A 21,983-nucleotide genomic window follows, 5' to 3' on the forward strand; every position below is an offset into this window, starting at 1 on the left:
ATTATTTTATTTTTTATTTTTTTGACTGTGATTGTTCTGTATTTAAAACAAATGCAAATAAATATATTTGGGGGAAAAAAAAAAACTATGTTATTTTACTATGTATACAGCTTTACTACAGAAATTCAGATTAAGCAACTTAAAAGGTATTTTCATTCCTGTCCTTAATTGCAGCATCTCCTTCCCTCCATATCAAACAGATGTCTAATAATTATTGACCATGGTCTTATCCTATTATTAAACCTGGTCTTGTCATAACACTTACAGAAGAAGTGCCACATTAAGGGCATGGAGACCATAGCACAGGGGTGTCAAACTCCATTCCTGGGGGGCCGGAGCCCTGTGTAGCTTAGCTCTTTCCCTGTTCCACCACAAATGATTCGGCTTAAGAGCTGTGTGATAATTAGCACAAGGAGTTGAATCAGGTGTGTTAAATGAGGGGAAACCCAAAAATGTGCAGGGCTCCGGCCCTCCAGGACTGGAGTCTGACTCTCCTGCCCTAGTAGATTCAGGGAGTTCGGCGCAACAACTTAACTGGGCCTTTCAATATGTAAAACTTTAAAATTATATAATGTAAGAAGGTTAGGTAGGGTTGGGTGGGGCAGGCAATGTGAAATTTTGTCTTGGGGCCAAAAATCTCTAGCTACACCCCTGTACAGAAGTACATGCTGCTGTATTATTATCAATACCATTCTTACGTCATTGCCCGCATTTAAATAACAGCTGATCCAAACGTTTTTTTTTTTTTTAAAAAAGTGTAGTTTCTCCATTCGTGCTAGATTAGGAACTCTTGCGTAATACTGCATGACAACGCGACGTTTTGGCGCGCTTTTCCGTTCCCCGAAGCCTCATTAACGCCCTCGTCCAGTGGCCTGTACTACGAAGCGGGGTTACTGGCTTATCGCGTTAAGTTGTCGGATTTAAGGTACCACAGTTTAAATGAACTTAATATTCCTTCGCTTACATTTTGCCCAGACTACCTTAAATCCGACAAGTTACCCCGATAAGCCAGTAACCCCGCTTCGTAGTATAGGCCACAGGTCTCGAAAAAATAAATAAATAAATAAATCTGGATGTAATAGATGAAGCGACAGTAAATTGATTCCATATTATTAGCGCTTTCAGTGTTTCGTCACTGAAAAAAATATAAACAAGCTGATCACAGAAATTACATTTTAATCGTGTCTCACTTAAAGTAATACCGGATAGTACAAAAGCGTCTGTTCTGTGAACTTACACGTAATAAAGGCAAAGCAGGACATAAATATGGATTTCGTTTTCTTAAAATATAGAAGGCACTCCGGGAACTTGCCAAAACACCCTCAGATAGCTTATATACCGGAGATGGCAGAGGTGTATGCTGGGTTTCGTTTAAAATTTCCACAGATACCAATCAATTTCACCTGAAAAAAACATGTTCCTGTGCAATAATAGTTTTAAGTCGTGCTTCTGTATTGATTAAAACTCGATTGTCGACTCTTGTGTCTCACTCAAAGCCCTCGAACTGGCGGACAACAGTAATAACAATAATTTTGTTCACATTTACAGTGAACTATATTACAGGTAATGGATCGTTTTATATAGGATGCCTCCGCCGCCCGGGGAAGTGAAAGCTGAGCAGAACAGCTACACAGGCCGATGTACGGCAGTACATCCGTTTTATTGCTCGGTGTATCCCGCTTTTTATGGTTCTAAAAAGCACATGTCTCCAGATCTCCTTTCCCCATGTGTGGCCAGTTTAATTACCAGGAAAGATATCAACAGTGAAGTTCCCCATATCGTAGTGAAAACATCCTGCCTCCGTTCCCTCAGCACAACAGTTTTGAGTTGTGTGTTTTACACAGAATTACAAGTATGTCGTTCCTGGCACCATCGTGATTAAATTACTTACCCGTGACTGAAGCAACACATACAGGGATACTCGATGACAGTCGTGGCTAAACAGTAGGTCTCATTACAGCCCACTAAAATCGGGTTTAATTGAATTGACGAGGTAACTTTCAACCTGCCAAAGTAAGATGTAATTTTCACTAAAAAGCTCGCGTGCTATTGACAGCACAGCTCGCTGGGTGTCACGTGTCTTTTTCCGACCTTGACTAACTAAATTACGATTAACTGTTTTAATATGAAATTACCTGTAAGGTAAAGCACTCCTACAGTATATACTTTGAGAACTAACAATAACTAATATCATTTTTCCTTAGCTTCTTGAAAATAATATGTGTTAAACTTAATGCACATAACTATCACGTATCACCCAGTGCAATTAAATGATCTGTTTATTGACGTGATCTGGCCCTAAAGACGTGAAAAGATACTTAGAGGCACATGTTTAAAGGAAAACGTATTTGGGTGTAAACTAAACAGGGGTAAGTAATGGGCATCTTATATGCTGTGCTGTAGGGAACTTTTGTAAAGCCTCAATACCCGTTTCCATAGTGCAAAAAGTGTTTGGGTGAGTGAATTCACACTGGTTCCATTCAGGTACTATTACAATTAAGACGTAGGTTGAGGCAGTTTGTGTAAACCAAATATTCACTTAGCATCTAATTGCATGCCTAGAGTGCCAAAGCTGGCAAGGGGGGTGTCATTCCTCACACCTGGCTTTCACACTGCTGCGAGCATCCTGTTTCAGTCTTAAACAGTCAGCCACATTCCCGGGACCTTTTTTTGGTGCCCTGCCACAATGTACAGTGTTGTGCTCATGATCCTTTGATAGACAGCAAAGGTGCCATCGTACTTAAGGAAAGGGATTTGTAGCCAAAACATTACCAGTGCAAGACAGAGGATGAGCTTGCAAAAGTGAATTAAGTGAGAGGTAATTTCGGTGACAACAGTCATTTTAAATTCATACCAAACTCCACACTGTTTTCTGCATATTCTAGTAATCTGAACTTCTACCTAGGTGTTCCCTGTTAATTCTGATCCGAGCGTCTTGCCCAAATAGGCTGCCATCCTGATCTGACGCCCCATTCTTTTACGACTCCCATTCCTCCCCATTCCAGAGGAGGACAGCCCTCCGACCACCCGATATTTCCGGCACTCTCTACGAAGGCCGCAGCGTGTGGCTGTTAGAGGTTGCACTTACTGACTCCCACTAGTCTGCGGCCTCAGGGTGTTTGATTTCAAAGGCTGGTTAGCTGTGACCGCCTGGCGCCGCTCATTCGACACCAGAGCCTAGGCACCAATTGACCCCCCCTAACCTCTATTTGAGGAAGCTCTTCGGAGGAGATGAATTAGGATCTCGACTGACAAGCTTGGCTTGCTGCGTTAAGTGGACCACCTGAACCCACAGCTCACTGATGGTCTAGGGAGCAGATGCCACACGGACATAATTTGCACTTTGTGTTTTTTTTCCCCTTCCTTTTGATTTGAGCTGGTTTTGGAAGACTTAATGCATTATGGGCAGGGGGGTTAGCCAAATTCCACCCCATTCACTGAGATGGTAGCAACCCCCAGGAGCCTGAAGAAGGTGTTTATAGTTGGAGACCCAGGGGCTTGGACACATTGGCAGGCTCACCAGCACCTTCTGGGATGATCCTGACCAATCCAGTCTTGGTTGGGAGGGTGGCTGTAGGTAGCATTTCCTTGTGCAACACCTTCAGAGGATTACACTTTGGTCTAAATTGCATGCAGGCCAGCAATGTGTCAACTTGACATTCACTGAGCCGTGATAAATGCTGGCACAAGCAGGCACAGGCCTACCTGGATTTGGAAATCAGGTCAGCTCTAATGGTGCACATAAGGGCCGGTCTGTATTGAGTCCGCTATTACATTAAACAAAAGATGTTACATCAGCGCAAGCTCCCAATGTGACGGATGTGACTAGCGTACAGTCAGGGGGAGAGAGTGGAGTGCGTTTTTTTTTCCGTGGCTCCTACGACAAGCCAGTTACCTCATAACCCAAGGTCACACGTGTACCTTTCTGTGTCTCTCTTTTGCTTCTTTTCCTCCATCTTTTCCATGAGGACTGCTCATGGTGCATCCCGTAGATGACATTCCATCCCGCTGACGAAAACATTTACATTACATGTCATTTATTTAGCAGATGCTTTCTATTCAAAGAAACGTACATTTTTTTAAGAAAGCAAGGTCAGATGGGCCCTGAAGTAAGCCCCTTGCTCAGGTGCCCAATGGTGAAACCCTGAGATTTGATCCATCAACCTTCCAGTCACAGGCATGGTGGCCTAAATCACTGAGCCGCAATCAAAAGAGAAAGGAGACAGTTGAGGGGAGGATGTGTTCATGAGATGACTTCCAGGGTCAAGCAGTTTTCATTGTCTTTTCAGTCTCTATATCTCTAGATAGGCAATACCACCTCTTTGAGGAGCCGCAACACACTGGGAAAATTCACAGATGTAATTCCATTTATAATTTATTAATCAAATTGTCGCTGTGCGTGGAAATGAGAAAATAGGTCAAAGACTGCGGTCTGTCATATGTGAATTATTCATAAATGGAATAAGAAGAAATTTGGTGTCATTTCCCATCAATTGCCACATGGGCACCTCGCTGTTTTTTTTCAGGAATATAATGGAGTACTCAGCTACTGAAACGTTTGGACCCACTCAATCTCCTGTAAACACAATTCCTTGGATGAGGTCTTGTGTCAAGGTATCACTGCATCCGAAAACAGCCGCATATTGTCGGTGCTCTCCTTTTAATTTCAGAAAAGGTCTTCTGCCCCAAATTAGGTATGCTGTGCATTCTGGGCTGGACACTGGCACATCATCCTCAATTTGGGGCTCAAGGAATCACCCCAGTTGTCCAGAAGAGGTCGCAGATCCCCCCTAGGGAAAGAAGGGAGAGTTTCACAGGAAATATATTTTAAACATCATAACCTGCAGGATGAAGGTATCACAAGGCTGGAGCAACCAAACATAACAAAGGTTTTCAACCTGTTGTTCACAAGCCCTTTTAGCTAACACCTGTTTTTTATCTGTTATTTATCCATCATTTCATTTTTCACTCATCTTTCATCTGCCCACACCTGGTTGTGCTCATGTTTGACACAGGCACAATCATCCTCTTGATTAGCTCATTCTGACATTGAATTGCGATCCACAATTTCCGTTGCATTGTCAAGCATAAAAATAGCACCTTGCTATTTCTCTCCAAAAGACAAGAGGCACACAGGGTTACTGCTGCAACAATAAAATAAATAACACACCGTCCAAATGTAGAAATAAGCAGAACCAGCGGAACAGAGTCGAGAGCGTGGTGTAGGTGTATGTCTGCCTTGATGCGCTCTGCCGTTTGGTCTCATCAGCATTCATTTCCACAGACGGCTCTCGGGGAAGGCTGTGTATCTATGGACAGCAAGGATGATTATGAAACATCTGAACCAACTGAAACGAAAAAGCACACTTTATTGATTCAAAGAAGTTCACTGAATGTATTAGTCTGAGTAGTTTTTTTTACTGGAATTTTATTTACCAGGAAGGCTTTTGTATCAAAATGATCTTTTTGTGGGCTTGTTTACTTGCCCTTATCTCGCTTTCAGAGCTTTTTCCTGCAGTCTGGGTCAGCTTCCTATTTTGAGATAGACTCTTGTTCTCTGAAGGCTTCGTGCTTTTTCCTTTCAGTCATGCTCCCAGTCTCGTTCACTCATTCTGCATCTCGATTATTAAAAATGTTTTCACCACCCGCTCCCCCACCCCCAAAGAAAATGGGTGTGATCCTCCCCCAAAGCTGAAGCCATTCTTGCATTCTTGGCTGCTCCCTCATGGGTCATAAATGAAGCGATTAGCTCTCGGCAGACGGAATCCGCCAACTCCTTCAGACGCCAGTTAAGAGACATCGGGTGTTCGGCAGAATAGTCACGTCACCATTGGGCCCTTGAACAAGGCATTCTAATGTACCTGCACTCCTGCTTGTGCAAATAGCAAACAAAGCAGGATTTCATTTCAGAGGTGTAGAGTCTCCATAAAGTGGAACCTGCTGCAGCTCAGTCAGAATCTATCCGATCCAACAGCTCACAGAACACTAGTTTCTTCTGGTATGCGTTTGTGTAAGTATTTGTTCAGTGTTCTGCATGAGCCAATGAGGAAGGGCCCCCTGTAACAGCCACTCTCAGTGAGCAGTCAAGGGAGCAAAATTATATTAAATATTTTTGCCTGAAAAGAGTTCATAAAGAAAAAAGACATGAGGCTTAATCCAAAGCACCAGCACCCTGACCGAAATCTCAGCAGGGGTCACAGACAGCGTACCAACTTCCCCTTCATTTCAGTTAACGCCACCAATGTGTAAATTTGGTTCAAAGCCACTAGGGGGCGCTGTCCTGTTCCTTTGCTATAGCTGTCAGTGTCATAGTAGAAGAACAGCATGGGCCACACATGACCTGAGGCTTTCTCTACAGAGCCTCTCATGTTGGGCTTTGGGAGTATAACTCAAACAGAAATGACATCTTCTGAACTTTACAAAAGAAAGCAGTGGGACAGCAGGACTCTCTCTAAAGTATGGCCACAAGACTGCGCCTCTGGAAAGACAGTGGGAAAGAAACATCATGCAGTAAGACCTACTATCTGTGCTGCCAGGTTACAGCCAAGCATTGAAGGACAAACGCGCAGGCCTGTAGCAAGACATACATTTCATGGAGTGTCTGGCTAGGGTTCCCCCCCCCCCAGTAGGGGGGGGGGGTTAAATTTCGTGGAGGGGTTTCAACCTTGTAATTTTGTTACCTGTTCCATGTGGCTGCAAACTCAGTGATGTGGGAAAGAGCTGTTCATAATCTGTTGGACACAGATGGGAATTTTAGTATCTTTTTTCCTTTTACACACATCGCAAACATATGAGCATTTGTCATTTTTTCCTGGAAAACTCAGCGGAAGGGAACATGAGCGTTTGCATTTGGCTGTCATGCAGTCGCACACAAGATCCACAGCTAATTATGCGCAAACTCCGCGTCGAAATTCCAGCCGACGCTGAGGCCCTTGCAGCGAGGAGACGGGGAAGATATTCTCCCTCGCTCTGAAAGACACGTCGCCGGCGCATTGCCATGGAGACAGCGGCACGAGGGAGGGGCCACGGCGCCATTGGCTGGGCCCCTGGCTGGCAGGCCGTGAGCCGCGGATCGGAACAGAACAGAACGACCACAAAGGAGCATGAGGGAGAAGTGGAGGGGGGGGGCTCTAGGGGAGAGTCTCCCGAAAACACGTCTCTCTCACGGTGCCGGGACCCAGGCATGCATCTGCCGGTGAGAAAAAAAAACGTGCACAATGCCCCCATCAACACCGCTCTGTCATCCTGCAGCAGATGGTGCCCCCCCCCCCCTCCCCGCCAGTCCCCCCCATCTCTGTCACGCTCATCCGGCGAGAAGGTTAAAAACTGCGAGAATGTGGCTGCCACCAGCCCCGCATGCGACTCGCCCATCTCGCTGCGGCGGGACCGCGGCCCCCGGCCCTGCTTATCGGCAGGGATCTCAGGTCGCCCTGTATTTTCCCGAACAGGAAGCGGGGGCGCCGGGCTGGTCAGCTCTGAAAAGCGAGCCACTCCTGAGGGGTCGGGGACTGCAGGGGAGGGGCTCCCAACCCCAACTGCCCCCCCGCCCAGGAAGGGCCAGACGCAGGCTGGTCACAGGCGGCAGTCCGTCTGCCGTGCTCACGGGCCGGGAAGTCGGGGTTCGCTATGGGGTCAGGGGGAAAGAACAATCCGGAAAGGCTGGCTAGTGGTGCTGAGCCCAGCCTATCCAATACAGCATTTTCATTCCCAGCCACAAATAGTAACACACCACTGCCAAGAATCTACAATTTTCATTTCCTTCATTGAATTTTCATTCCTCCTTTTTAGAATTTTAGAATTTTGCCGTTTTCTGTTTACGTGGTTGTGTTGCGGTCTATGCTGCTAGCATTTCTGAAAGGCATCATTCCACAGAGAACAGTGAACATGGCTGCGATGCTGGAGGCATCCGTGGGTTAAACATGCAATGCAGAATCAGACTGGTGATGAATTACATCGATCTAGCAGCATGGTTGTTTTTCTTCTTTTTATAAAAAGCTGTGGAGTGTCTTTTTTTGTATTTAGGGAGTCGCAAATCAAAGCAGAGAGAGTTTTGGGCCAGTAATCTGAAACTGGGGCAGTAGATACAGTAACAGAAGCATTCCCATCTCGTCCACAGCTTCCCCAATTGAAACCTGAGCGTGATAACGCTCCTTTGGTGAAGTTGTGATAATATCTGGGGCTGATAGAGTTTTATGATCATGTCTGTACTCGGGAAAATAATGTGGGCAATTTATGAAAATCTCTTTGTGCTATAATCCCAAGGACAGCTTGTAAGTACAGAAGTGGGTCAAAAAATGTTATTTGTCTGTATTAGTCAGACACGTTATTAATTCGCAAAAACATTGTTGATGACCTGCATTTATTCTATGTCTTGTTGTATTAGCTGACCTATTACTGCTGTTATTGCGGTAACTTGTTTCTGAAAATACCCAGCAAAACTCTGTCCATGATCTGACAGCAAACTCATGAAACGTATAAGCAGTTATCACAATGAGAGGGCACAGTGGGTGTCCCTGTCAGTTTTCAGAAGGGGGGAGTCCCACAGAACATGTACCTCACACTATGAAGAGGAAAAATTTAAACGTGCTGTGACAAGCACATTTTGAACATCAGGACAAGGAAAGCGAGCTGTGAGACTCATCCCTAACCTGCTCTAATCAGCACTGGGAATTTATGAGAAAACTGCTGCACAATGTGTTTGCATGCCAAATGGAAAAGGTGCGATTTCTGGATGAAGCAAGTGTGGGTCGAAACAAAATTAGCTCGAAATAACCAGCGGGACATCTTACTACTAACATAATACTACTTACAGTTTATGCAGTGTATCCCTGAAGATGAAATGGAGCATTAAAAACATCATTTTAGAGATTTAAGTGAGTTTCCAGGGTAAAAATTCTGCAGATGGAACAGAAGTCACATGACTCTCTTTGTCTCTTCTGAGAAAAATAAGAAACATATAACACACACTTCAGAAGGACAAAGGAGTCACTTGAAAGCACTGGGATTGTGACACATAACAAAATGAACACCCGAGACACTAAGAGGCCTGAGTTTGTGGCAATTTTGCCCGTGAACAGCCTTCTCTCGGGTTCTGACACTACTTATTACTGTTATTTTTCTGTCAGGATTGTCCCAGAGCTTTCTGTCACAGGGCGAATGTCTTTGTCTGTTTTCATGCACTAGTGGCAAAGACCACTTCAGACCAGACCGAGTTTATCTCCCCACACGCTTGATTTTCAGATCACCGCGGCAAACCGTCATTCCACCCACCGCAGCTGGGACTCAGCTCCAGCCGACACGACTGGATAATCGCACCTCACTGACAAATAAGTCCTTCAAATTCTGTAAAGGGACTAAAGCAGAATTTATGGTGGTTTTCTTGTAGGTTTAGAAGTTGTGGCCTGGATCCAGGGACCGTCTGTCAAGTTTGGTGAGCTCTGCTGAGGCCTGGATATAGTGTCAGTTTTTTTCTTCTTAAATGCTGATACATGAGGGCCTCAGTACAGCTGTTCCAGGGTGTGAAGAACTCAACTTTCATAAACCACATGCGCATTTGTCTTTTACTACCCAAATTTGATCTGCCCATATAAAATGGATTAGGTGCAGCAGAGGCTGCTTTAGCACGGTGCTTACTGCTGCAGCAGTGTTTGCTCACTGCGTATTCCCCCACACCCCGAGCTCACTTCCTTTTAGGGACCTTCTGGGTGTGTTACGATTGTATGTCCGGCATGCCGAGATGCCGACTCCCTCACGAAGGAGGAAGGGGGGCATCCGTGCCCGTCTTAAGGGGCGTGTCTGCGCCACATGCCACCGGCTCTCTCCTCACGCTGAACCCGACAGGAAGAGGATGGCAAAGAGTCCCCCTGTTTTCCAGAACATTCTAGGCTATGAAAACAGCATCCATATCAAAAGTGTAGAAAGACAGTGGACAGCTTTCAATGTTATCTGTGCAGGAGCGCCTTCTCACCAGTCCTCAGTGGGAATGAATTCCTGGCCTTTCATACCGGAGCAGCGCCATTCCACGATGGGGGGAACACCCTCCCAACAGTGTGCACTCATAGTCTTGCTTGTGTTTTTCATACATGTCTGCCAGTTCTAGGAGAATGTATGCGTCCAAATATTTACCAGTCATTAATACTACCGGGTGTGTCTTTCCTCAACAGAGCAGAGCCACCAATCTGCATCCTACATAACCGTCACTCAAATAAGTGCCACCCGCCCCCCCCCCCCCCCACTGTGTTTGCTCTTCGAATGGTGATGTCAGCGCGGGATCATTTGGCGATGTCATGATATTTAAAACTGGCTCCATTTGATCATCTGGATGTGGTGCATTTGATACAGTTCTGGACATAATCCAATAGGGTGAGACCACCAAAAATTGCAATGCCGTTTATATTTAGGGTTCAGAGAGGTCCTAAGTATAGAGCTGCCAAAATACAGTAAAGCTGCTGTTTCTAAGTGGAAAAAAAATGTTTGAAGATGTTATTTTGGGTGTCAAGGCATGAGAACAGTAATCAGAGGCTGCTGATTGGCCCCCAGGGATGGATGATGCAAGACACACACCAGAGATGTCATGACAGCAGTTCTCTGAAGATATGGGACACCCCCAAATGTGCAATCTCCATTAGCCTTATCTTCCTACAGCCATCGCTGAGAACAGAGCTTCTCAGCATAGCTGGAGCTACCATGGAGGACCTCTGCATTTTATCACCTCCCTGTTTTAAAAAAATATTTGATACCATCTCAGTTTTCACTGATCTGTGCTTCTCTCTGGGTGGATCTAATGTGAAGTAATATAAACAGCTGGTATATTTACAGTCCTCTATACTGTCCTTCCTCTAACATCCTGGCAAACTTTCTCTCAGTCACTATCTCGCATGCTTCGTAAAAGTCTAAAGGAGAAAGCTGACTTGATCTTCTTATGATTCCTACGAGGATACTTTTATGCAAGGTACTTTCTGCAAAAGTACCTTTTCCATTCCAAGCCCCACCCACTCGAAATTCTGGCTTTACTTCCTTTATAATGTGTCTATATAAAAACAGCTGGATACAGCTGTTTTGTGGGTTTGGCTGGGTGATCTTTGGATTCCTTTCATTATAAGGGAGGGTTTCCCGGCTTCATGATGTCTGAGGCCGTGTTTCCCAGTCTGGCTCCCCAGTGACCCACTATATTCTGTTCCTGCTGAGCTCTTAATTAATTAATCTTGATTTCACTGTTGGTCAAATGTATCTGATGATTCAAATCACTTAAAACAGAGAGCTTTCGTTGACAGATAATTATTTTAATGACATTTTAATTGCCCATATTTTATTTATATTAAACAACTGAGTAACTGAAGGCTTAATAAAAACTACCTAGGCAATTATGTATTATTTATTTGTTTAATATGTTTCCTAAATCTAGGGAACGTATGACATTTTATTAGAATGGACACACTTGTTTGTATTCTGTACATCAATCAAGTACAGCAGCTGAACAAATTATATATATACACACATACACACATATGTTCCCCACAAAGTAATAAAAACCTGAGATTTTGACATTGTGGGGACCATTTTTCAGGTCCCCACAAAGATCTGTGAATGCAATGATAAATATCATAAAAATCATAAAGATACCAAAAATCTTGTGCTTTGTTTGGTTACTTATGGTTAAGGTTAGGGCTGGGTAGGGGGTTACATAGAGAGAGAGAGTGTCTGGATTTACAAGGAAAACAACTTAACTGCAGCCCCTGGTGCTGCATTCTCTCAAAGTTTATCTGCCTGTCAGCCGCTCGGGTCTGACAAAGGGGGCATGGAGTGACGTAGGGTACAGTCATGTTCAGCTGAGTAAGACCAGCCCTGCTCTGCTGTATGTCACTGTCAGGAACAAACCTCAAAACATCGATAATTACAGTGTAGCAGGAAATGAGTTGCCTAGGCTTCCAAATTTTGATGCCAATGATGGAATGAGACCTTTGGGCACATCACGCGGCGGAGTATACGGCAGCATGGGAGAGCAGGCGTCGCCGGGTAATGTGGGTTCTAGGTGCAGCCTGCCATGCTCACTGCTGTTTAAACGAGAAGGTTTAAATATGCTCTGCCATGCAGAAATGCTCTCAATCCTCTCTCTCATTAAATAGGTACGCCAGCATGCAGTGCAATGGTATCCTACCGATGGTTTCCTGGAGCCGTATCGATCAGATGGCACATGCAGGTGCTGCACAAATCGCATTAGTGCGATCAGTTGCGCTGGTGGCGTGCCAAGGGTGCCTGTAGCGCGGGGCCTTGCAGGGAGATGTAGGATGACTGTCTTCATCCTACATTTTAATGGTGGTAGGAATGGCAGAGCACAGGCCCACAGTCTTAGAGAGAAGCTTTCAAAAAGACAAGAGGGCTTTACCTAAAAATAAAAACCATAGGAGTGAGCGAGTGAGGTCCCTTTAAATGTAAACAACTACCAAAGGGCAGAATGCGGCCAGGAACAAAACCATGAAAGACTCATGAGGAATGAAAGTAGCAAACAGAACAGGTGGGGGAACATGCAGAGTTCCCCCATGCGCATTCCTCAGCAGTCCCAGCTGACATGCTTTTCATCTTAACAGATTATAAATGTTGCCAGGTCTTCGGTTTAAGTACCAGAGGCATTTATAAGAATTGGTCTGGAGATCAGGTCTTATAGTAAAAAGGGGCATCGCTGCAAATGCAGCCGTGTACCTCCTGCCACCCAAAAAAAACACTTAAAAGCCATTTTGACCTGTGTATGCTAAATACCTTGGAAACATGAGATGGGCATGACTAAAATGCACACAAAAGCCAAGAAACGTCATCCAGGCTCATGGTTTCCTGCTTTAACATGATTTTTATTTTGACATATCCTACCTCTTTTCTGCTAAATCTACTGAAGGAGATTAATAACTCCATTCCTTTGCTGTGTTTCAGATTTCCTGTGCTGGTGGGTAAGATCTCTTCCAAATCATCTACAGTCAGTTGCAAATGCATGCATGTCAGGGCAAGACAATCTGAAGCATTCAGGAAAGCACAGACAGGAATGTTTGACATGACCATTTCAATCACACCTGCACCAAATTTTATTTCTCTGTTGACTGTGCCACTTATGATACTGGCTAACTCATCCATGTGGCTTTGCTACGGCGAATTGGCCCTGGAATTTGCTGAAACTCTTGTGATCCATGCCACTTAACTCGGAAATGAAGGTGCAACTGTGAAACTAAAATCCCAAAAAAGGCAGGATTAAAGACAAAAGGGTTTTTTTGGGCCAAAATTAGCTCAGAGTTTTGTTGCTCCTGTAGCCTATGATGTGCAGACATTCAGGCTGAATAGACTCTGATGCTGCTCGATTCAGTTTTCAACCTGAAGGAGCCTTGGGTGGAATCTGTGTGCATGAAGAAAGGCAACACCAGGGCTCAGCAGTTTTTGGGGCCATTATTGCTGAGGTGTCAGCTTTCCAGCAACGGCCGCCATCACGGGCCTCATGTCTACATTGTCCACCAAGTGACATGAATGGTCCAATGACAGCTTTTAAATGATCTGTATTTATTTTTGTTCACAAGAGAAGAGAACATAGACAGTCCAATAATGTGTAAAATGAATAGCTACATTGCATTTAGCATTCTTGCATTTTATAACCTCATGGTTTCAAATGTTCATGGGTTTGTCTATGAACAAATGGAAACACTTTTGGTGGATGTTGAATTTCTGTGACTGTCTGTTGTTGACTTGTATATTAATTCGACATTAACCCTAACCCCAACTCTAAGGCTAACCCTCACCCTAGATTTAACCATAATGCTAAATTTAGCCAAACCCTAATGTCAACCCTAACCCTAACTATAACACTAATACCAACCTTCACTCTAGCCCTACCCCAAACTCTATCTCCAGTTTTAAGTAAGGAGAGGGGCGTTAAGAATCAGCACCCTCCAAATCTTAGGCCATCAGATCTGTCCAATGGCAAAGCCAAATCAAGAAAAATGACTAATATTACCTTGACCGTGGTGAAATACAAAAAATAAACTGAAGATGGCTTGAAACACTTGACGATCACTTGAAAATATATGAAATCTTAAGACACATTCTTGACAATCCTTTACAAACAGGCCGACACAGACACACAAATTTTTCAACAAATCTTTTCATTTTATGTAACCTGAGCTAAAATAAGACACTGTCTAGATGCCTGCATTGTAGCATACAGTGGCAAATCGCCTGGAAATCTTATCAACAAACATGGGTTTCAGTGCTAAGCATGTGCTTGTTGTATTTTCTGTAATAATAAGAGCAAATCCTGATAATTGGCTGATGATATTATTTATGTAATTTTACAACATTTTTTTTAACATGTACGCATACTTATATGTGCATGTTTACAGCGTATGTATATATCACACTTTGAGACCCGTGTCTATAGCCCGATCACAGTCGGCATGGACACATCATTCAGTTAATCTAGCAATAAATATGTATTGAGACGGTAATTTCGTTGTAAGCGTAAGGCAAACACACTAAGCCCAAATCTACTTTAAGTCATGCCTGAAGCAGAGCTTTCATAACAAGAGGAGCTTGTCGTTTAATGGCCTGGATGCAGGGTCACAAAGGCCAGACGGAAAAGCTTTCCCTCGCTGTTTCCTTACAGGGCTCCAGGATAAACCTCTCAGTACCTTCGGGTGTTTATAAACGGCTTTCCGGATCAATCCTTCAGTCAGCCATGCATTTCACTTGCCGCCGGTTCGTCCAAATTCCACTCCTGATATTAACTGGTCAGCTCAAACAGGCTCATCCTTCAAATTCCCTGTGTAGAAGCTCTGGTTGCTCTCTCTCCGGTCCCCTCCATATATGTCACTCCAAGATATGAGCACTAGTGATCTCTTTTCAGGAGTGCGGATACACATCTGCCTGGCTAAGAAGATTTTTTTTGGATGGGAGGGAGTGAGTGCTCCCCCTTCTCTGGCTTGAAATAGGCCATTTTTCACTTTTTCCCAAGCAGCAAGCAGGTACTTCCTGATAAGGTCCCTTTCCAAAGAGCTGACTTTATGTCCTGGGCCCCTCAAACAAGAAATTAGGAAACATACAGTTAAGACAATGTAAAAATACACCCTATGTCTAAATCCACCTAACCCGGGGTTGCATATTATCACAGTTGCTTGAGAGCCCCTCATGTAGCATGCTAATCGCTAGCTCCCTGGTGCTCCAATCAGCAAAGACCACTAAGAAGCTTTAATGTCTGAGTTTACTAATGAGATTGGGGGGATTCCTGGGCTTGCAGCCTCTATTGTGGAACAATGGGGGGATTTATTTACCCCCGGTGTTAAACTGGATCCCAGGACCAGGAGATAACAAGCAACACACCGGTCCAAATCTACTTTTGGACTTTGCACCAAACAATAGACCTATTTGCCAGTCAGATGCATTAGTTAACCAGTGAGTTACCTGACAATCAGTATGTCATGGATTTTGCTGGTCACTAAAATGGTTGGGGAAGCCAGGGAGGTGTAACTATTTTAGACACACAGGGACACTGGAGAAAAGATTAAATAGTCACTCAATATGTGGGAGCATAATGAGCATTCTGGACAGCTCAGAGAGAGATTTACAAATGTGAGATCAGGTATCGCAGCACCAAGATCCTGAGCCCACACACTGAAACCTTGAATCCAGATGGTCCTTCTATCTTAAGATGAACTGGAACAGAGGCTAAGCTGTGCTTTTTACTACATTTAACATGACCTTTTGGATTAAAAAAAAAAAGATGAAAAATGAATAAGCTTATGAAAGCTGTACTTTTTCATACAGACAGGAGACGTGCTGCCTCAATACAGACAGACTGTGCAGCTAAACAATATTTTTAAATATATTCCATTGGTGCTTAATGTTCGACTGAGGTAAAAACAAAAATATTGTACATTGAAACTCTCTTAAACTTATAGAGTGTAGTTGTTACGTAAGGCTCATTTGATATTTCTAAACAGTGACAGTCGCAATCAAGCAAGACCATCACACCTGGACTAATAAATAAGGGTTTCTTTGGCCCTTGGCACAGTCGGAAGCTTCTGGAAGGATTTCCACAGTCCCACATTGCTCAACGTTGTGTGAAGGGACAGTGCTGGATATACCGGATCTCAAGTCATCCTGATATATGCCTGGTTACTGTTATTTCATTCCAACTGTTTCTAGTTTCCATGAAAACATCTGCAGAGCAAGAGAGGACATGCGCAAGAGCTCTCTTCCTTTACCTGAGGTTGCGTGAAGGTCAGCCTTTGCAAAGTTTTGGTGACATTGGAGTAAAACATCAGAAAGTGCTCATTCTTGAATTGGGTTGAAAAACAACATCAAGGGGGAAATTTGAGCAGATTACGACTCTCGTGTTCCTTTCATGGTGACACCTTGAGTGACAGCTGCTTATTTTCCTCTGTTTTGGATGAAAATCGAGTTTCCAGCGTGATGCAGAAACCTTTTCGTAACAGTGCGCCTCTGTCAGCAAGACACCAGGTAGCATGACAAGTTTGAACAGGTCCTGCATGTCCAGGGGTAACTCAAATAGCTTTAGAAGAAACCAGGCCTGTAAGTGGACATGGGATGTGTCATGAAGGAGAGAACAACTGGACTGTTAATCATATTTTTCAGAACTTTATCGAACCACCACAAACTGTCAGAACTAACACTCTTAACTACCCACAAAACATGTGCCACTCTCCTTTCTTACATGGAGGGGTCATGTGACACACAACACTGAAATGTGGATGGTCAATACAATACACAATATAAGACACCATAAATCATTTAAAGTGATCTGAACTGAGGCAGCTAAACCTACAATATAAACTATGCGATTATTTGAGGTACAGGAGGAGCTTCTGAAGAGTGAGCCTCCACATGCAGGCTGGCCCTTTGGCTGCTTTTCCTCCATCGGGGACACTGGGCAGAGCAGAGCACACGCATCAAGGATGGGGCTGAATAAGGGGGGAGCCAGCCGAGAGATGAAGTGGGTTTTTAATTAGCGGAGAAGGGCCATTACCAGTATGTCCACGCACGGCACTGGTAGCCGGGCCGCTGCACAGCTTGATGGGAAAAAAAAAGCAGCGGGAGACTGACTTCAACATGGAGAGAGACAGCAAGAGAGAGAGAATCAAATTAAAAAGGGGGAAGAGACTCGGGAGTAAGGGAGAGAGAGGGAGGAGGGGGGGAGAGAGATGGAGGGAGTCCAGGCTGCCTGCTTTGGTGGCCTGAATTATTTTATGCTTTGTTTTCGTTCCAGTGAACAGAAAGCATCGGGAGAGATGAAACACGCTTGCTTGACGTCTCAGTGATTTACGCGCGGTCTCAACTGTCGTAGGCATCTCTTTGGCCGGCCGACACTCTATTTACGTGTCGCTCAATACGTCAGCTGCGTGGTGTTCTGGGGACAGGAAAATTTCAAAAGACTGCGCACAGAGACAGACGTCACTTTCAGAGCACCTTTCCAAGATGTGTCGATTGTCCCATTAAACACAGAAATGTGGGTCAGAGATGGCTAATGATGAATATCAGAGGGACTTTGGCAAAAGCTTCCATAAGGTCACTTCCCTGCAATCCTTGCATGCTGGTTACACTGCTTATTCATTTATTTATATTTTAGTCTTTATGCAAAAAGGTAGCTGCACCTTGGAAACACCCACTTTCAAAAAAAATCACTTAGCTGTCCCCAGGAAGTCACTGTGCCATCTGTGACTATGACATGAAAGCAGCTACCAGTCCATAAGCATAGCGGGGGAATGGGGGGGTAGTTCAGAGTAACAGACCCAGCTGTCCCCCGTCTCCAGCAGGAATTATGGGAAACGCTCCGATTGTTCACCACACACACCTCATTTTTCCCATTTGCAAAGAGTAAGGTCACTCAGTGAAAGCTTTGTGGTCAGGCCTTAATCTTGCCACAGCTCACCTTTAATTATGTCTTTACAAAAGGAACCACACAGCCTGTCAAACGGTATAGAACATGCCAGATCATTTCTAATAAGCATTAATTTTTTACATTTTTACAATATTAGTATACAACATTAAAAATAGTCCATCACACCAATCAAACTTATTAGAGTGTTAAACTGATAAATTCTGAAGCATGGATGTCTGTTTCAGAGGTAAAAGTGTTAGGAAAAATCTGTCATGGATATCAGTTGTGTGAGGTATGGATAAAAAGCAAGGCTGATATGAAGGAACATGAGCTACATTCATGCTGGATTGTCTATGCATTCACATTTGCCCAGTGGCAGACTGGTATCGTGGGCACAAGCACAGATGGGCATGGCTACACATGAACGAAAAACCAGACACTCCTACTGCATGATTTTCCGGATATGTTATGTCCCACTCATTTGTTTGGTTTGTTTATATAAAAACTGACCTCAGCCAAGTGAGCTAAAACAAAAAAAAAAAATTAACCTTCCACTCCCACAGAAAAGACACCAAATTAAAGTGCCACTCGAAAAGCGGGCTGGTGTTGCCGGGTGGGAAACGCTGCGCTTTGATTAACTTTTACAGCATATCATCACACCGCCTGCGTGCTGAAATGTGATCTGAATGTATCAGTTCTTCCCTTCATAGCCTTATGCGAACTTTAACAGGCATTCACTCATAAGGCCATCAGCCCCATGAAGCTGATATATATCTATGTGGCTTAAACTGATGAGGGAACCTGGCCGTTCTCACATGACCAAATGGGTCAGCCATGTTGTTCCCCCAGGAATTACAGTGATGACAATGCATTCATAGGAAAATCGTGTGCCTGAGTTGGTGATTTTCAGAGGTAGATTCCATTAATGCCTACCTATAACACAATTTATTTTAACATAATCTGCAACAAATGAAATATCTGCAAGCATAGCTATAATATGTCGACTGGGTTATTCTAGTCCCATCCCACTCCCACAACAAAATTCCTGTCCTGTCCCAGTCCTGGAAGAATTAATCCCAGTCTCATTCCGATCCCAGGGGAATGATTTTAAGATTGCAAACCTAGACTATGGTTTTGCACCAAGTTTAATATCACAATAAGACCACAAACACAACTACAACCTTGCAAACACTCCCCGCAACTGAATCCACACTTGTGTACTCTAACCTGACACACCAGCAGTTTCCTGTCACTGTACAACTCTAACCCAGCAGATAAGCACACTTTTCTGTTGGTGTGCAACTTTCACCTTATGCACTGCACACAGAAGGTATGTCACAATACATTTACAGATCGAAAAATATTCTATCCTGTGACCCACGGGATTCCTGATCACGACTAACTTCTACTAGTGGTGAAAAGTGTGGTGATGAGCTTTTTCCATTGGAGAGACATTGATGACAGGCTAAGCATCCAGTGGGCTAACAGTGAGATTTTATGGCATGATGTTAAGGGTGGCTGACTGTAGCATGCTGGCCATGGGGAGCGACCATTTTGTGATGAAGTCCTCAGATAGACTCTGTGTGTCTCACCTGCATGGCAGGCCAACGAGCAAAGAGCATGAACTATTTCACAGCTGAAGAAGAGAACATCAGGAAATACTTCCAGTAAAACTATTTACACTCTAGTAGTTTGGGGCCAAGCGCTGAGCAAGCATGTTGAGCTCTGGTGATTCTCTTTAAAAGTAACTAAAATGACAAGTTCACCAGTGATTAAGTCACAATATCGGCCAGTTATTCTAACAGGTCATATTTGTATGGATTAATTTTTATATTTAAGGTACTACCATTTTGCAGTATATCTCCATTTGTTGTTACAGTTGAAAATTATTTGCAAGAATACTGAGTGCATATTCAACGGGCGCAGAACAATAAATTGGCACTACATAATAGCATGGAGGAGATTAACAAAGAATAAAAGTTATCATAATCTTTAATGATTCATATTTATTTATAATAGCAGAAACCAGACAGGTGTCTGCTGTTATAGGTTGATAATAGCAGAAACCAGACAGGTAGGATGGTACCTGCAGGTCTGCACAGGGGGGTTATTCGCTTACGTAAGTGGGCACCACTCCGCTCCCCCGCGGCGTGCGCCAACTCTGAATCAGCCGCAGGGAGAGAGCAGGAAACTAGGCCTTCTGCTGCGGTGAAAACCGCTTGTAATGTTCCCATAAACAAGGCGATTAAATCTGAAGTGGCCACGCCGAGCGCACAAAAAGCCAAATCAGATCTTTCAGTCGCTGTAATCCCTTTAAGTCCGCGAGGCTACGCTTTACAGCGGGAACACAAGCGCTCGCAGGTCGGGGCATGGCGACGGTGCTCCTTGCGGGGTGTAATTGATTTAATGTCTCCCACCGTGCTCGCGGTGTGCAGCGCGGCCAGGCGCGTCGCGCCAAACGCCGCATGCTGAGCGCAAATTTCATACCTGCGCCTTTTCTCCCTTCTGCATGCGTGTGTGAACTGACGCCATTGCCGAGATCATTGGGTAATACCCTGTGTGATAGGTTGTGGAAAAGGGGCGTCTTACACCAGCGGGGGTAATAAAGCGGCGGGGGGCTGTAAATTCTCCAGCTAAATGGCTCGAATAGGTGTCACGGCGGCTGAGGCAACTCGCGCTTGGCTTTCTGCTGCCAGCCATTGGCCCTCATCCCACTTGGCATGCGACGCGGGGTTATTATTCCCGTAAGAAGGGGTTCGACGACAGGGCCGGACGGGGCCCGTGACTCCAGGCGTGTGACCGTCCACGCCCGGGCTCAGGCAGCTCGAAGGACCTCAGCAATTCAAAACGGGCTGGGGGGTACTCTGCGTGCGTCTGTCGCAAAAACCTACCCTGCACCCCCACTACCCAGCACCTCCAAAGGATTATATCTCCTCCGAGCATGTCAGGGCGGGAGCTCGCCTTTTTGCAATCGTGGAGTGAGAGCACTGGTGGTGGTGTGAGGGGCAGCAGGGGTCACAGCCCCAGATGTTTTCAGGGGTGTCTTATACCCTCAAGCTGTCGATGATAGTCTAGCAGCCTGTGACCTGTGCCTGCTGCAGGGGGTGGGGGTAAATCTGCTGTATAGTCTTAAAAACCTACAGACACATATAACCCTCTCCCATCAGCAGTTTCAATGTGGTGAACTCCACCCCCCCGCCTCGGTTTTGGCAGCCTTGGATATTATGAACAATTGAGAGGATTTTTTTTCTACCAAGAAATAAATAAGAGGCATTCACCATTCATGACAGAGTACACAGCGCAGGCTGGCTCACCACTGTGCTGTCCCAGCTGAGATCACCCGGAGCAGAGGTGAGCGGGGCAGTCGCATCTCAGTCCCTACCGCTGCGTAAATGAAACGGATTAATCCTTAAGCTTTGTGTGAAAACTTCACAGCCAAAGTTCTCAACTGTGCTAAGTACGCTTGTTGCTGGGTTTGTTTCTTTCAGTCCACAAATGAATTCACTTGAACGGTAAAATAAATAAATAAATGAAAAAGACTCTATATCTGAGCACAATATAGCCACCGTTTAACTAAGCTTGTATACGGTATTCATTTCAATTAATCATTTTTTACCACTTTTTTTTACTGTAGGTGTTTTGCTGGATTTGCTAAGAGTATTTTATCTCACATCTTTCATGGTATCTGCAAGTACTGATCCAGCGAATGAAATTGAACCGGATTAGATGTGGAGATAAACACATGGCCGACTTACCGTAACAAGTTGTTTGCTCTCTGCCGTGCCATCAGGGCCGACTCCAGCCAGATCTCACCCCTTAAAAGCTCCCCCCCGAAATGAAGGTCTGCTACTCAACCCCCCCTCCCACCCCGGTCTGGAAGGCCATGCTTCTGGTGTCTGAAGTGTTCTATCCCTGGAATTGGTATTGCTAAGCTTTTTTTTGTGTGCTTAATTGCCCTTGGTTATGAAATGCAGAGGGCCTCCATGTTGAAATGGTTTTCTAAATCACCTCTTACTGTATAAATGCAGGGTGGACTCTTTTTTTATTAAATACTTTTCAAATTGCCATTTCCAGGTCTCCTTGAAGGTCCTGCTGCCTCCAATGCAGCACATTC

General features: G+C 44.6%; 2 long non-coding RNA genes across 4 annotated transcripts in view; both read right to left on the bottom strand.

Annotated features, from left to right (window-relative positions):
- LOC111849463 (uncharacterized) overlaps positions 1–2,062 on the bottom strand; it is a 40,558-nt gene extending 38,496 nt beyond the window's left edge. Inside the window, exon 1 of one of the 2 annotated variants that reach the window (XR_002839530.1) lies at positions 1,892–2,062. This is a non-coding gene — a long non-coding RNA (uncharacterized lncRNA). The remainder of the gene's footprint in view (positions 1–1,891) is intronic. The other variant, XR_002839529.1, reaches the window with a different exon arrangement.
- Positions 2,063–4,020: 1,958 nt separating this feature from the next.
- LOC111849471 (uncharacterized) lies at positions 4,021–21,711 on the bottom strand. Of its 2 annotated transcripts, none has more exons than XR_002839536.2 (4): positions 21,625–21,711; positions 21,184–21,253; positions 5,171–5,309; positions 4,021–4,790 (listed from the first exon to the last, which is right to left on the bottom strand). It is a non-coding gene; the product is annotated as an uncharacterized lncRNA (long non-coding RNA). The 2 variants fall into 2 exon arrangements; XR_002839537.2 differs by having other exon boundaries at positions 21,148–21,253.
- Positions 21,712–21,983: the final 272 nt, after the last annotated feature.

Source organism: Paramormyrops kingsleyae, chromosome 1, assembly GCF_048594095.1.
Source record: "Paramormyrops kingsleyae isolate MSU_618 chromosome 1, PKINGS_0.4, whole genome shotgun sequence".
NCBI lineage: Eukaryota > Metazoa > Chordata > Actinopteri > Osteoglossiformes > Mormyridae > Paramormyrops > Paramormyrops kingsleyae.